A 6,539-nucleotide genomic window follows, 5' to 3' on the forward strand; every position below is an offset into this window, starting at 1 on the left:
TCTGTTTTCAAATGTTTTGATTTAATTGTCTAGGGGACAGAATTTGGCCCTCAAGCAAAAGCTGTTGTCAAGTCTAAGATGATTATTTTTCAGTGTTGAAGGCTCATTTCATTTTGAAAGCTGAATGTTTTGTACAGGGGTTGGAGCAGAAACAGAAAACACATTCCATAACAGAATTTACAGTCACCAGGAAGCACTATTTGTACGTGGCAGAGAGCCAGTGAGCTGTTTAAAGTTGTTAAATTGTCTATGTCACCATTCCTCAATGACTACTTACTTACTGCCATGTTTTGGCTAATGCCACTTCAGGTACAAATACCCCTACTGATGGAGATATCCCAACACTGTAGCTGCTTAAAAAGTTCATCCAGTACATTCCAATAGAGATGACAGACCTTGGTTAAAAAGTTCATCCAGTACATTCCAACAGAGATGACAGATCTTGGTTAAAAAGTTCATCCAGTACATTCCAATAGAGATGACAGACCTTGGTTAAAAAGGAATCCTCAGGGAACAGAAGTCTCCATGTTTGTTTCAAGCTCTTATACAAATCAACATCAATATCTTTTGCAGACTAGCTTTGCCAGCTCACCTGGGAGAACCTGTGGGTTTGGGGAAGATCAGCAGCACAGTATAGACAGGTCTGTGATGTGGTGTCTAATGGATGAGGGGGCTTACAGGGCTGGATATGTGACAGTATTGTATTGCATCTAGATTGAACTTTATTTGGGTGAAATATGAATAAGGTCAATTAAGGAATGGGTTACCCATTTTTTTCTGGCAGCCCGCTGCTTCATCTCCATTCGGTGCAGCTCCCTACTTCAGCACACAGGTATAGATTTAAATACAGGAAGACCTGCTTTGACCTTGTGTCACACAGCACCCTATACAATACTCATACATACTGACACATGTTCTACTTAAGCTGTTAATGCCTAGCTTTTTTTTTTTTTTTCAAGCAGCATCAAGAGCTTCATTTAGCCAGCTTTTTTGTACAATGCTCATTTGTGGGAGTGATATTCTTGACTCCTCTATGAATGTAACTGTTTAAATCGAATCTGTACTCAACAGAGCTTAGCCCTGAAGTGATTTTGGATGCGAGGTTTAGCTATGGGGGGGCCACTCCCTTGCTGAGGGATGAGAAGTTGATTGCCATTGTAATGCAAACAAATAAAATGCCAGTCAGTAGAGGTCTCCAGACTTGATGCATCATATATTATATGCAGGGCTAGAAGAAACAGCACATCAACATGTGTGGTCTTTGCTCCACTGATAATTCTAGAGGCCACATGATGGGATCATACAGAGGGATTCTGAACAAAAAGAAAAATATTGCATACTTTCATACCATGAATATAATCACTTCTCTCTCCTCTGCTGGTGTAAAATTCATGGAACCTGAACAAACCCAAACAGATGGTGCTGTCTGGACTCCTGCTGTTTAACTAGTTAAACTATACCTCAATCAGTTTCATTTCATTTTATATAATTAAAAAAAGGAAAAATTCCCTCAGTGATGCTTGTGAAAAAAAAAAAACACACACACAAACTAACAATACAGCATCCTTTATTTCACATTTTTATTAGTTGGTAAATGCAGAGACCAAAATAAAATCTACAGCAAAAAAGAGGCATAAGACGGGAAAATGTGCTTGAACGAGAGCGAGGCAGAACGAGATCATTCTACAGGGATAGGTAAACACAGGAGACAAACTATAAAACCAGGAAAAAGAAAACAAAACTGCAATTTCAGCTCAGACAGGACTATCAAGATACTTTAGTGCAGCATTTTCAATGTATTGAAATCTTCAGGCTGCAGTTCAAATCCAAAGGTATTTAACTTTTCAGTTTTTATTTACACAACATGTAAACTCATTTATTTATTTTCTCCATGTGGATGACAAGCAAGCAAATTGCAGAACAGAAATCTTAACACAGTTACCGTACGGGTTTATTATTTCTACCCATCCCGGTTGCCTGTTGACAGAGAATAACAAAAGCAGAAGTAAAAACAGTATTTGTGTCACCTAAGGAAATCTGCAGTTCTTTACCCCATGATAAAGGATCGGAGTTCCATGGAAACCTGCAGCTTAGAAAGAGAGCCAGGAACCAGGATTAGTACGCTGTAGCAACGGGCCTGCACACAAACAAACCCCAGTACAGTGAATGTGGCTAAAACATTCTGACAAAGTATCAGTAAAACATAACGCAACGTGGTATCCATTCTCAACCATCATACTGTGCCAGGGTACCCATGCACCTATCCAAATCCTACTCACAGCACTGCAGCACCACAGACACAGGACAAGGGCTACACATTGACCCAGGAAAACAAAACCCAAACAATTACAGGCTGTGCTGGGTTTTTATGGCTCCTGTTCAGAAAAAAAGGATAGTAAAAGGTACATTTAAAAAAAAAAAAAAAAAAAAAAAAAAAGTCAACCGGCTGTACAGAGACAACTTAAGAAAATGACACGGCACAGGGTCAGCCCTTTCCCATAGACAGCACACCTGCTCACATTCAGACAGTCACCATGGGAAGTGACAGCCAGTCGTATCATTCTGGAAACTGTCAATACTTGTGCAGTAACCCACGCTGTCAATTTGTATTGGGATTTTAAAACCTCTATTCAGGGGGGCAACGGCAAATATCTGTGAAACAGAATCCTGAATATTCCCACAAAATGATCACCAAAGCGAGCGTGCAAAGTGACTGTTCGGGAATTCTGTGAAATATTTGTTTCAAACCTCACAACCGTGTCCAAAATGGCCTTCGCTTCAAACCCAGTTATACACCGGTGGAAATGTAAGTGCAGTACCTTAACTTCAGCTTATACCACAGCTTTCATGCTGTAGAGTTTTTACATCAGTATTCTGGGGCACAACCCAGGCCTCACTGACACTCTTTCTAATGCCTAATGGAAACACAAGACTAATCTTTTGGTCAGAAATGATACAACAGAATTATAAATTATTAAAACTGCTTCCGATCACCAGCTCAACCCCTCCAACTATGCATGCATGCTTGCTTTATACCAAAACAGGGATAGATGCAGATTCATAATCAGGAACACTGAAATATCATTGTACTCTTACAAGGGATAAGAGAATTTCAGCAGGCATCTACAAATAACCCATTGCTTTAAAAGAAAGATTTCAATTCTCTTTCAAAAACTAGCAGTGTCAAGCGGAAATGCCATTTAAATTAACGGGAAGCAACAATATTCCGAGTTTCATTTTTTTAGAATAAAAAAACAATGTATTGGATAATGCTACTGGTGTGTGCACGCTTCACCACAACCACAGAGCTGCAGTAGCTGCACCCGGGTGAAATCTGCCTAGATAGTGCTCTGCTGTGTAACATGAAAAATGTGCTCGAACCTGCAGTTGCAAGGGTATCCTCCAGCCACAAGGGGGGGTGTGGGTTTCAGCGTTGCCATGTTTAGAAATGGGATACTGTATTTGTAATGCAACACACAAACACGTTCATAACATGGGGCAGACAGGTTAAAGGGTTGTAACAAGGCTCCTACCAACAGCAAATCACAGCGGTCAGGTGGGTGGAATTGAATTTCTGTATATTAGTGGCGAGGGCAGACAAGAGCTCACTCAACTCCCCCCCCCCAGCTGAATAACACCCACCAAACAGCAATCGTTCCATATTGTATATACTCAAACTAAAAAGGTAGGCAACACCTTCTTAAAACTTTTAACACTAACAAATGAGAAACTGTGAACATATGCACTGTTAAGGCAACCCAACACAATATTGAATCAAACAATCTTCTTGAATGTAGAGCTGCATAAAATTAAAATGGCCCACCCCCCACTCCCTTCAGTAATAGATAAGCCCCACCCCTAATCTTGCTAAAAGAGATAGACAAGCACACCAAACTGAATGCACAAATGCCCCTGCCCCTCCTTAGTAGATGTGCAATTGCACGCACATTCTTACATTTATTTTGCAAACCAGAAGCAGAAGCCTTGGCAACAAGTTCTGAAACACAGAGAGGACAGCCTCAGCTGACCAGCTGACCTTGCACTTTTGCAGGCTGTATGTGATTGCATGGTTCTGGGTAGCGTGGTTTAGATCTGAAGCAGTGAGGGAGAATCAGCTTTAGAAAGCCTGCTCTATACTGCATTATTACACACGTGTACATTACTGAAGTAAAAGGAAGGTGAACCAATTCACTCAGGGTCACACTCCAAATCAGCTCTTATGAAAGTTTACCATGGTTAACTTCATTTTCCCATTGTTATACTATGCATTTACCACAGTTTCCTATGGTTTATTAATATGCTTTACCATACCTCATTAATTTTTTAATATGCTTACCTATGCTTTACCATGCTTTATTAAACTGTTCCATGCTTTTACTATGGGGGACTTGTACACAGGAGTGTCTACAGTGGGGTAGAAGCCAGGTCACACCACCCCACCTTCTCAGCTCAAACCAATTAACAAGAGTCCCTCCAAAGAGTTAGGAGCTAAACTAATGCAGTTTCCACACACCTGTCCAAAAGCACTGAGGGTTCAAATAGTACGGATAGTACACCTAGTCAGACAGCTGGTGGATATTTTTGGCACTGTACACCATACCAGAAATATCCTGCTTGCTTGACAAAGTGTATAAATGGGTATGAGATTTGAGGAACATGGAAACAGAACCTCACTTCAAGACCAGGATGTTTGCAGTGGTTTGTTGAGATTTGATTTATCTGTGCAGCAGTAGTATGGCACATTCGTCAGACACCTCTACCCTACTAACCCTGAGGCGGATGGACTGTTCCACATAAGCCATTTTTCCTGTACTTCTAGGTAATGCACAAGTCCTTTCTAAAATCGTGTCACTAAACACATTGAAGCCTCTATGCATTTAATAGCCCACTAATGTTTAATGAATGCAGCCTGAAGTATATTAAGAGAACATACCGTAACTACCGTACAGCAGAATAAGATTTTTTTTTAAAACAATTTCTAGCACCGATAATTCCAGAAAAACTTCAAAACGTGCTAGGAATTGTTTGGGTCTCTTACACACAGTCTCAAAGAAGACTTCTCTGCGGGTCACACCGAGGCATGTCATTACAACTGTGGAGTGGGATTCAACCTGGGAGGCTGCTACCTGTACAGGTTACAAAACTAAACACACAAAGACATCTAATACAGTGCCCAGTCCTGCTTTACCCAATTGCAGCAACCCTCAGACACTGCTACAAACAGGCTCCCCACTGAAATGACACGTTTGCAACAGAGCAACTGTCAGCAGACATCAAACTCTGCCCCAGCTCTGGAGACTTGCCAGCTCATATAACAGGAGTATGAGTTCTGTTTTCCAGGATTCATCAGCCTCCGCTGCATGGCAGAAGCACCAACATGTTGCCATATCTCTAAAGCTGGTTGATGCAGGCACAAGCTGAGAGTGTCTGCAGGACGCCAACTAGACACATGGCAGCATCCTAAACAAGCGCCATACGGCATTAAAAAAATATGATCGCTTGTAACTTCAATTAACCCTAAAAATGAGGATCTGGTTTTCTATCACAAACAGCGGTCCTGTGTCTCACAGAAAGCCTGTGACTGTAGTTAGAGAAGTGATATCCTCGACTTCAAATGCAGCAACTAAAATAGTCTGGTTAACTGTCCATGTGCCTTGGTCCAAGATATCTTTCATAGCCTTTCTTAGGACACCCCTTGATTCTCCAAGCCCCAATGAGGTTCACCTGGTGGCGACCTCCTTGCTAGTTCAGTCCTTAAGCAAGCCACACTTTGTTGCTTTGTTTTAGCTTTGAAGCAGTTTCTGTGGAACCCTCTGTACAGGGTTATCAGGGAGCCCCCTCCACCACTTTCAATAAGTAAAGCGTCTCTGCAGAATCTGTGGCTGTGTGTTTCATCAGTAAAGACCCTTGAAACGGTGTGGCATAAGAAGCTGTTGTTAAACAGGTTGGCCTGTAGTGTGTTTTGCACGTCTGCACTCCCACACACACAGAAGATCTTATATAGTCTTGCAAGCCACTACTGTATTATCAAGGGAAGCCTGTATATATTCCAGACTATCAACTTCACACAAAGTAGGGTTCACGCCAAATTAGTTTTAATCTCTCTACCTGAATAAAAGCCAGCAGTGGAATTTACCAGTCAGGTTGATAATATGCCACTGCAGTAATTACTTTGCTAGTCTATATTCAGTATGGGTCTGTGTTGACCAAATTCCTTTCTGTTCCAAGTTCAGAAGGCCTTCAACTATGGGGTGGCCTGTGCTGTAGGTTGGGCCATGCAGCAAACTCTGATTTGACCTTCCTTAAAGAAAAACACTGAAATCCTCTTAAAAAAAAAAAAAAAAAGTACCAGTAATCAATCCCTTTACTATCAAAACTGAAAACGTATTTTAAAGGGAAGCAAATTTTAGCCACATTATCCCTACCTGTAGTTAATGTAATTAATGATTACTGGATAGTACCTGACAGGACAGAAATCTGCTGAGAAGGGCAAGGAAATGGGACAAGGGATTACCCCTTAAAAAGATGGTTTGCTTTTC

Source organism: Polyodon spathula, chromosome 2 (genome assembly GCF_017654505.1).
Source record: "Polyodon spathula isolate WHYD16114869_AA chromosome 2, ASM1765450v1, whole genome shotgun sequence".
Classification (NCBI taxonomy): domain Eukaryota; kingdom Metazoa; phylum Chordata; class Actinopteri; order Acipenseriformes; family Polyodontidae; genus Polyodon; species Polyodon spathula.